At 47.1% G+C, this 11,030-nt stretch overlaps 1 long non-coding RNA gene across 1 annotated transcript; it reads right to left on the reverse strand.

Moving 5' to 3' along the window:
* Positions 1-8,572: 8,572 nt before the first annotated feature.
* LOC121070959 lies at positions 8,573-10,245 on the reverse strand. Its single transcript, XR_005820319.1, has 2 exons — positions 9,693-10,245; positions 8,573-9,550 (listed from the first exon to the last, which is right to left on the reverse strand). It is a non-coding gene; the product is annotated as an uncharacterized LOC121070959 (long non-coding RNA).
* Positions 10,246-11,030: the final 785 nt, after the last annotated feature.

Genomic DNA, 11,030 nt, shown 5'->3' on the forward strand with positions numbered 1-11,030 from the left:
AAAAGCAGGTGATCATTTTTCAACAGCCTAGCAGCTCTTCAGAGCACATTTCACCGCCAGCCACAGACAGGACCTTCTTCTCTCAGAAACACTGGTAAATTTAGGGACTAGGGCGGAGGAGTTTGAATCCCAAGCCTCGAGCAGATCCAAAACCATCAGCATTCAGCCGTCTGGAGTCGGGCAGCCCCCGGCCTGTGCTCCCCGCTCACGGCAGGTGGCACTGCTCGGCCGGGCGCTCGCCTTCCCCTGGGCTGCTGCTGCAGCGAGGACCAAACATCTCTCTGCCCGGCTGGGGGGCTGAGGCACTAGGGAAAGCTGCCAAGGCCTGGATTTGAGTGGATCGGGGAATACCTGCACGATAACTGCTGGAGGTTAGCCACGCATTTTGCACGTTAGAAAAAGTCTCAATAAAATGCATATCACAATAAACAAATGACTCAACAAACCCTTGATGCCTCTCCTTTCCTTTTTTTTTCCTCCCTTCTGCATGAAGATGCTTTACAAAGGAAATTTGTAATCAAGTGGTTAGAACAACCAGTTCATTAAAGCAGTCTTCTTTTTTTTCCTCCCAGAAAGCCTTCTTTTTCCAGTTTTTCAACTTTTGCACTGAAGTTTGGCTGTCTATTGTTTATCCTCTGTCCTAGGATATGAAGGATGAAGAGCTAAACCAGTGTCAGGGTGCTGACAGCCTGAGAAGGCAAAACAGAATGAATGCAGTTTTGTGTGAAACAAGGAGGAAAGGGGTGTGAGAGCATCAGTATTGCACATGGAAAACATTGCTGGAGAGCCTATGACACAAAAAGTGATGACAGGTTCTTGCATAATATGACACAAACTATAAATGGTTCACAAAACGGGAAAAGCACTCCCCCTGTACCCACTCATACCCAGACGTTTTCAGGCTACAGATACTTCACTGGTGCACAAAGCTCAGGCGTGCTCACCACCAGATACAACGCGTGCCCTTGCGTTTGTACCTTTGGGCCATCCTGACCCAGCAGGAAACGAACACGGAGGAAAGGAACATCTGGGCCAGCTCCAACCCCTGGCAAGGCTAGTATTGTCTAGAGCAGCAGGCAGCCAGACGTGGCAAAAAAGACCATGAGCTCCAGCGTCTCTACTGCCTTTGCCAGAGCTCTAGAAAGCCAAGCTTGAGGCTGCTGATCCTCCTGAGGGAAAAGGGAACGTCTCTGGTTCTCGTACAGGCACTTCTCCCTGATAACAGAAGGGACAGCGAACCAGAACCCCCAATATTTTCCTTCTAATGGCAAAAGGCACCTGGCCCATGCTTTACTTGTACGGCAATGTATTACTTTTTGGCTGCTTTCCCTGCATAGCTGAGAAGTTCTAAGCCAGCTCTGCTGAACACGTCAAGCCAAAACAGTCCATCACAAACCAGACGCAAACTGATTGTTCAAACAAAGGAAAAGCTTGTTTCCAGTGGGGGAAAAAAGAATTCAGAAACATCTTCTTCAGAAAAAACCAATAACTGGGAGAGGCAATCTCCCTGATCCACTGATCCTGCTAACTAAACCTTAGCAGGGACTTACCTGGAAAAACTAGCAACACCTCTGAGCAACAAAGGTTACTTACCCCCCTGCTGATCCTTCTGGCAGGTGGGACTGGAGGAAGAGGTCAGGAAAACAGGATTTGGGAAATGCACTCAGGAAAAGGATGCATGAAGAAGAAAGGAGTCAAGAAAGAAAAGAGATGGAAACAGAGAAGGCAAGGAAAGTCTAATAAAAGGTTAGAAAAAGTAGCACTCGTGCACAGGAGCAGATTCCCCATGGGGAGAGAGCTACTGGGTCAAAACCTCATTGAAAGAGAGACAAATGTAAATGAATACCCAACACACTCTCTTTTCTACCTTTTTTCCTAACACATTCATCCTAATTCTTCTTACCCCACCAGGGCACCCATGCCTTTCTTGCTTCCATTTTAACCCACCTCTTTTATCATGCCTGCCCAGGAGCATACTCTTGGCTCAGTGCAAGGAACGCACTGGCAGGCTGCTCTCCAAGGCCAGCTCCTCCGCACACTGCTCCTGCAGCAAGATATGCCTCCCACCCACTGCCCACCCCTCATTTCTCCGCATCATGAACAGCAAGAACCCCCCAGCTCCTCTGGAGACAGGGCTGCTCTTCCTGCCCCACAAAAGCCTACGAATTTCAGCTCCTAAATAGGTCTTGTTCAACTTCCAGCACCCGGTCAGGAATAACCGCCGTTTGTAGAAGGTTGCACACACCCATCCCAGCCCCTCAGCCGCCAACTACACAGCTACACGGATGGTGACAGCAGCAGTAAAGTCCCCATCTATACTGCTTACAGTTATCTTTGAAAAGATGGGAGTTTCCATGTTGTTCCGCACCAGTGACTTAAGTGGGAAAGGCCGTGACTGAACACACTTGAATGAAAGAGTCAAGCTACCAGAGTTAGTCTCTAAGTCACAACTGACTGGATGGACTCAAACTTACACCAGACCAGATTTATGATGACCATGAGGCAACAAGCAGCAATATGTCCGCACTCCTGGATGCCAACAGGCTGAAAGTTGCAGTATCTTGCATGTTGCCTTTCTAGACCACTTACAATTAAGTCTAGGTATGGATTGTGGAGCTAAGTCTAGGCTTTGGGGCAGGAAAGGTAAGACTTTTCAAGATGCTGGCCTCTTCTGGAATATTAGGTGTTTATTGAACAGTCTGCGCATACATAAAAATTCAGCACCTGTTTTTAAAGCAGTATGGTGGTCACTCTGCTTTTTGTCCAAAACCTTATTACAAAATGGAACCTGTAAGCCAGGAAAAATGTATTTGTATTTACTAGGGAAAGAAAAATAGGGAGGGGAGACGTGAACAACATTATTATACATGATGAATCTCCTGTTTATTTTAGAGAGTCTGGAAATTGCCTTGTTTTCTTCAATTGGACTGCACGTCTTTGTAAAAGATGTGTTCCACCCCAAACCATAAATATTCCAAGGACATCCTATTAGCAGTGTTATGCAATAGAGGGAACTAGCTTATCCCAAAGCATTCACAGCGCCTACCGACTTGCATTTGATTTAAGCCTGTCTTCTATGCTCCCTCTATAGCAAAGGGGATTCCATCCTCACAACAGCCCTCTGTCCTCCCTTTGGAGATGCCTGGAAGATAAGCCTCTCACACATGCCGTCTAAAATTAGTGTCATGTGAGTATCCTCTTCTGGCCTTATAAACTTTGAGTCTATGAAAACAATAAAACACTATTCTTTAATTTGACACGAGCACAAAATTGCCTTTTTCAATTTTACATCTGAATCTGGTTAGAGGGAGCCTGGGATGCCACCACACCAACCTTTAGCATTTGTCTGCGGAGGTACGAAGCCAGCAGCAGTCCCCAAAAAAACCTGCACGACTGCTGAATCCACATCAAGCTGTGAAACTGCAGCAGAGTGAACACATCCTGACGAGGTGAGTTCACAGACTGCACTGAGAGCAGAAGGAACACACTGGAGTATGCCTGACATTCTCCTAAATCTAAATTATCATTTCGGTCCCTGCCCATCAGTGGAGGAGACAGGAGATACTGCAGAGAAGACTACAGTGCAAAGAGCCTCTTCTTCGTATTTCAGATTCACCTGGCATCAAGTGCTTATGAATCCTCCCTGCCCGGGCAACAGAGGCATCAAGGGGACCTCTTTTCAATCTTTTGCTTCCAGAATTTAAAGTGTGCTTCTCAACAGCCCACCAAAAGTATTTTTTCCATGCAACAATGCAGCTTCACAAGCCTTCTAATTTGGGTTAAACCAGACAGCGTTTGGGATAGGGAATCTCTGGTTTTACCTGAAGCAGCAAAGGCTCTGATCATTGTAGCAGTACTAGTAGCTTCTATTTGTTTATTCCATTCCATTAGAGTATACAAATAACTGGAGTTTTCCTGGTTTTAAGCCCATGTGAAAGAGAAAAGATTTGGCTTTCTGTTTGGATGTCATAATATTAATGGAGAACATCTTTACAGGCTTATTACAATGCAATATTGCCAATTCCGAGCGTCAAGAAAATTAAATAATGAAAAAGGCATAATGAATCATTCATCCCCACCCTACAGCAAAAATCACGAGAGTAAAAATGACTTTGATTCCATTTGTTTACCAGTTTCTGAGCATTTCTGGTGCCGACAGATTACTTTTTCAAACCCATCTTCCACAATGAGAGTTAGAAACTGTCTTAAAGTTTTTCAGTTATGTTTAAGTCACATGAATTCTGAAGCTGGAGCCTTAAGGGCAAAAAAGTATCTAGCAAAATAAGCCGACAAGGAACAAAACCAGCTGAGAAGGGCTTCAGGATGAAACTACCAGAGTAATTAATGAACCATTGATACCAAACAGGTTCAGAAGGGTGGCTAGGCTGTAAGACCCAGCAAAGCTGACCTATTTGCTAGAACAGATTAAAACTGCCTGAAATGAAGAAAGGGCCAATACGCTACACTTCAGGTGTTAATTCAGACCAACTGCGCACAATGTCCCTGTCTGAACCTGCTCCAGGTGGCACTGCTTGAGCAGGGGGGCTGCACAGGATGACCTCCAGAGGCCCCTGCCAACCTCAACCATGCTGTCATTCTGTGAAAAATCAACTGACAAAAAAAAAAGAAAAAAACCACACACAGAAAACACCCCACCAAAACAGTAGGGACTGGTTTGCGGCCAGTCCTCCTAGTCCCAATTTCTTATGGAGTCAGGAAAAAAAAAAAAACTACTGGCAAAAATTGCTCTGTGTAAGACTCATGAAATGTAGTAACTAAACATTATTATAAATTTATTTCATCTTGACACCAAAAACAGCTCTACAGCTGTTTTATGATACTGTGAAGGTTAAACTACTACAGAACAAGCACTCCTGCATGCGGCTACTATAAAAGTGTCACTGAATTATTTCTAATTTTAGTGCCTGTTGTTCTAAAAATTGCTTCCCGCTGCACTCCAGGAAGAAAAAAGGTAATTCAAATAAACCTAGCAGCTGAGGAACAACATGCATCTATCCTAAAAGCTGAGCAGTTCTGGGGTTCGTGCAGGACTAAGACTGCAGGGAGACTCACAAGGTGGTTCAAGTCACCACAGCCTGAAACGTAGAGGTCTGTGGCTGATACGGGGATGTTGCACCACTTCATGGCAAACAGAGAAACGGGTACATTTAGGGTAGAATTAGTCTGTCTTACTTAGGCCAACCACTTCAAGGTGGTAAGATCCATCGCACCCGAGAACGCCCATTTGTCTGCACTAACCCTAAAGCTAGTTCAGGCAATGAAGAATTTTATTTACAATTTGTTTGGGTGAATCCTATCCAAGTGTCCAACAAAAGTTAAGTCAGGAGGACACTACCCCAACTTCAAATACTATTAAACCCCCACCCTGAGATCCAAATTTTCCCCAGAAAGTGAGGGAAAGAAACATGATCAAACCGTAGATACAACAAACTTTCTGGACATGCTTGTAGAAAATAGTGCTTTCAAAAGGTCTTTACTTCAAAAATACCTTTACTGGTATTCCCAGATGCCAGTAAAAACATTATCTGAGCACTGGGTCTGTCTAAGAACACCAAAAAGACTGTATGAGGCCATGTAAGCTAAAGGGAGATGAAAATAAGTGCCTCCTCTGTCAGATAGAGATAGAACAAAAACTAGTTGGGGAAATAATCATTGGCACTCATCAGCTACCAGTATAAATTGCTGAAAATCGTGAACTTTTAAACTGAAAGTCATGCACATTCTGAAATCATGGGTTCTCACATAAGGTTTTGCCAAGGAAGGGAATCAGAAACAAATCCACTAGCAAAAATTCATTTCTTCATTGTAATCAAGCAGCAACTTTGTCACCCCATTTATCTCATGGGGATGCCGTTACCGCTGATATGGACAATTAACTGTATTTGGAAAATACATCTTTCAAAAATTATCTGCAACGCTCCGTCACCAGTTTTGAGCACAAAACCACGAGCAGGGAGAAATAATTTCCTCACTGGTGTAAAGTGGTATAGCTGCACAGAAACGAGCAGCCATATACCAACTTAGAGGGGCTGCAAGTATGGTCATTAACTCATGCCTATGCGATTGGAAGCTGCGGGCAGCGGGTCAGCCTCTTCTCCCCCTACAGGCCCTAAAGCAAAGTCAGACCGGGCTTAAGACTGCTGCTGGCAGCAGCGGATGGCTGGTCTCCTGGCATGGAAACTATTGTGCGACTGCCATTGCAAGCACCACCCCAAAAACCAAGCACGAACCTCTGAGAACATTGACTACCAGTATCTAGAGTTGTTGGGGGGTATTAGCTTTTTACAAACCAGCCTTCCCACTGTTACTGTTAAGGGCTTCTGGAGATGCAATCACCTCTTGTTCAAGAAGTTCAGCACGCTGCCTAAGACGCCCCAATTAGAGCATTACTCAACAGCTCAGAAGCACGAATACCTGGGTTTGCTCCTACGCAGAGGGGCGTACTCCAGCAGATGACAAAGAGCAAACCGAAACGCACCTTTCTTAATTCAAACCCGAATTTCATTTGAATGCATATTTTACTAGGTGTTGCCACCCGGATCTCCGACCAATCAGCACCACATCCAACATATTCGCGTGTATGCTGAAACCAGGAGGTGCTGCCAAAGCATGAAGCAGCCTACAGAAAAGGGCGGGGAGGGAGGAATGTGCTGCTGCTTCCTGTTCTTGGCCAGAGCAGACAAGGAGACATGGCTCTTTAGTCCAAGGGAACCAGAAGGTTTAATCCACCCATGCTTCCAGTCTGACCATAATACCTTTGCTACTCATTTTAAAAGGGAGCACAGAAATTAAGTGTTATTATACAGAGGCCAAGATTCCAGTGATAAGAAACTTGAATACCATCTGAGATGTTAATAGTAAGAGCTAAAGACGTGCTCTGCAACTGCGGGGCAACATTTTACTAAGTTTGGCAGAAGAGTCTCCTCCCTTCATACCCTCAGGCTTTCGCTTAGCTTAGACAATATCACAAGGAAGGGCTGTTTGCCCAGAGGTTTTCACTGCATATTTGTTGGGGATTTTTGTTTGTTTGTTTGTTCATTGACATGGCTTACTGCCATCTTATGAAAACTACAAGCCTGTCATCAGGAGTTCACCCAGTCTGAGAAAGGAAAAACAATGGTTAGAAGTCAACCTGATTCCATACCTTTAAAATGTCACAAAATAAAGCACACAAAATAGACGTTCTAGAAATGCTGCGATGCTCCCTGATTTCACTCAAGGATTATAATGAAACATGGGCTTCTGTAAGCAATCAGTACTGGTTTGTCTCAGCACAGACAACCCCGTGCACAAACATTAAGCTCCATTCTTCATGTAAGCAGAACCTCCCCAACAGGTTTGTTCTTCCAGAGTTACTGAGATTATCTTTGGAAAATGAAACTCTTTTCTTACCCATATCAAAGAGATTTCTTTCCAACTTTTTCAGGGCACACTGGACCCAGATACAGGTAAAAAAAAGCAACCTCTGACATCATCTTGAGCTGTACTAAGAAGAGCAACGAGGATTCCCTGGAAACAGGAAACCCTATTTTGTACAGCTTGTGTTCCCACTGAAGGCAGCAAGCCATTCAGATACAGCCAGATGGGAGGATCAGACTTATCAGCTGGAGGTGGGACAGGGCAGAAAAGCACCGGGTCAAGCCCCAGCCCTCGTAAATCAGCACAACTCCACTCAAGTTAGGGTTGTGCCGATTCAAGCCAGCTGTGGATCTAACCCACAGCATGTTTTGCAAGGCTATTTTCAACTCTTCAGGGCTCTGCTTTGCTGTGTTTAAACATTCACAACACCCACTGAAGTTAATGAGAACTGTGTGTACGGAACACTAGTGTTATTTCTTTTTAAATATTTGGGAGGTGCTCAGAGACTGTGATAATGAGTGCCATATATTAGAACCGAGACAGAATGGTATTGAATCATCCGACCCTTAAGTGGGACAGGTCGTTAATCTTTTCCTTGGGAGAACATTTCAATTTTTGCCTTGGCAAATGAGGAATCATCATTAATAGATGTGGGGGTTCTACCTTTGCCAAGTCCCAGACAAAAAATGTGTTTTTCCATTTGCCTTGGGCTTGTGTAAGCTTGCCTAAGGAGGCCAGCCTCACAGTTTGAGAAACACTGCTAGCAGCCACCATACCCTCATTCCCAGCTAAATTAAACCCTATTACACTGTAATTAACCTTGCCTAACTTGTTCTGAGTTACAGCAGTAGGTTAAAAAAATCATGCCTCTTCTAAGCTGTCCCTGAGAAGCATTTTTACATATCAGGCTTGCCTACTTTTCAAATATTTCCAGCCTGTCTTGGAAGCTCTTCTTCTGAAGATCACAGCTCGACTGCAGGCAACACCAGAACTGTTCTTGACTTCAGTGGGACCAGAATCATCTGCAGTTATACTCCTGCACCTTCTATTCCTGCCAGGCAGCACATTTTTGAAGCAAACACAATACTACAGAAGTGATGGCAAGACTATGTACATATAGTGTTAGTTTAAGAAATTCACACAGGCAGGCTCACCGACTTTCCTTGGTCAAATTTAAAGCAGTAAAATTCTATTTTATGAATTAGTCTCTTGAGCATTTTATTTAAATATAAGATTAAAAAAAAGAGCACATTTCTAGTTCCATTTGGTTCTCAGGGCACAGTGAGAAGAACGAGCAAAAAGTAGGAGGAACTTCTCGTTTACTAAACTATCCTTTTAAAAGAAAAATAAGTTGTTGACAGAATCACTCCTTCCAGATATTTTTTCCCCCTTCTTTTTAAGGACTGAGTTCTTCAACTGTATTTTAAAAGACCCAGAGTTTAAATAAGGCTGTCAAGCTCCATTAAGTCCACAGACCTTTCGATCAGACCATCAACGCAACTGTCTTAAAACCAGAAACCCTCTAACATCATTCTGGTGAAGGTTTGGATAATCCTTTCACTGCCTGCAGTAAGCACATACATGGAAAATACAGCACAAACCACCACAGTGTGAGTTGTATGCTGCTCTTAGTTAGAGTGCGTTCACCAAAAAAAAAAGTGCCATCACAGGTTACAGACATTACCGCTGGTAAGCCTCTGAGGTGCAGCCCTGGCAGTCAGCAAAGCCAACCTGACTTGTTTTAATCTGTGTGCATCTGGATCGATGGAGAAAAGTAATTAAAAAAGAAAGAAGAGAATAAATGGTTATAAATCAAGCGCAGCAGCCTGCCTTCAGGAGGGCGGCCGGCACACGTTGTGGCAACAGGACTCCTCCATCCCCCGGCTCCGTGTGGGGGCTCCGAGCCCCCGGGGGCCCCGCATCGCCCGGCCCCCCTCTGCCGCCGGTCCCCGGCGCTGCAAGGTCTCGTCCGCCGCTGCCGGCCCGATGCCCGAGCCTCGCTGGTCAAGTGGTCCTAAACATTTCACAATTATGATAGAGAACTGTTGAACTGTTAAGAACCACTGCACCAAGGAGGCTGAGGAGCCGCGGGGAGGGGGGGGCGGTGGGGACGCGCTTTCCCCCTCGCTCTCCAGGCCCGGGCTTGGCTCTTCCTCTCGGCACGGCGGACCTGGGGGCGAGACAAAACACACGGGGAAGAGGGGCTGCGGGGAAGCCCCCGACCCACCGAGCCCCGTCCCGTCCCACCGCGGCTCGGCCGCCCCCCGCCCGCCCTCGCTCCCTCCCTCCCCTCACCCAGCCCCGCCACTTACACGGAGCCAAGGTCCCGCGACCGCGCCGGGAGACAGCGAGCTTTCAAATTAAAAAAAAAAAAAACAAAAAAACACAAAGTTGAAAAAGGAGGAAAAACAAGCCACTCTCCTCAGGGGGAAGCCCCAGCTCGGGGCTGGCTGCCGGCCGCTCCCCCGGCCCAGTGCCGCGGCTGGGCGTGCGGGGCCCTTTTATACCCGCGCGGGCACCTCGCGGTGCATGAGCCGTCCCCTGCCGCGGCGGCCAGGAATGCAGCCCTCGCCCCTCACACGACCAGTTTTTCCAGGCTTGCCTTCTCACTGACAGGCTGGTTTCTTTTTTTTTTTTTTTTTTTTTTTTTGGTTTCCAGCGATCATCTGGGGCGGCCCAACGTAAGCAGGTAAGGAAGGGCCGAACCTGTTCCGAGGCGGCGCGTTGCCTCCCGCCCCTCCGCCCTGTCACCGTGGGGGAAACCGCCCGACAGGTTTCGCCGAAGCTGGAGGTGGCTCCGGGAGGGGAGCAGCAGACTCCACCCAGCGCCCTCCTGACAGGAGAGATCCCTCGGCGCCCTCCCGGCTCCCTCCGCCTGGCTGCCAGCCTCAATAAAAAAAATAAATAAATAAATAATAAAAAAAGCCCTAAACCGGCCTGTCGTGTTCTCCAGGGGATTTCATTGAGGCACGGCGAACGCCGGCGTTGGGCCGCGTTTCCCGCTCGCCATCGTGGCGTCTCCTCTTCCCACCTGGCCTCAGGCGTGAGGCGGCAAGGGCTGGCATGCTGCCAGGGGGCTGCGGTCCTTCCCCCTCGGCAAATGTGTCCTGGAAGTGGGGGGCTGCCCGCAAATGATAATTTTAGAAAGCCCCCCTGCCTCCCTTTCGTTCCCCAGCGTGTCGTTTTTGCTCAGAAATGGCGTGAGGTGCCATGTGCCGCGGGAGGAGGCTGCCTTTGCCCTGTCCCCCTCAGCCCCACTGCTTTTTCCCCGGGTGAGGCGTCGGAGAGCAGCCCGCTGGGGAGCTCACCTCTCACAGCTCGCTTTCTGTGGCTGAGCGCTTCCACCACCGTGTGGATCGCACCACTCGGCTCCAGGAAGGCAGGCGCCTAACCAGGGCTGAGAAACATGAAGGTTGGCCCGATTTACGGAGCTGTTGGGCAGCCAGCAGAAGATGCTCAGACCTTCCAAAAATCAGGCCACTTGCTCCTCGTCAGGCCCTTAGCCGTGACGCTGGGAGTCATTTTCTCTGAATTTAAGCATCTTTGATTAATCCCTCTCGCTTCTAGTCTCTTTGTCTAGAGAAGAGGACTGAGACATGGCCCACCAAGGCTCACCGTGGTGTGGGGTGAGCAGGAAAGCCTTCCCCCTC

Source organism: Cygnus olor, chromosome 5 (genome assembly GCF_009769625.2).
Source record: "Cygnus olor isolate bCygOlo1 chromosome 5, bCygOlo1.pri.v2, whole genome shotgun sequence".
Classification (NCBI taxonomy): domain Eukaryota; kingdom Metazoa; phylum Chordata; class Aves; order Anseriformes; family Anatidae; genus Cygnus; species Cygnus olor.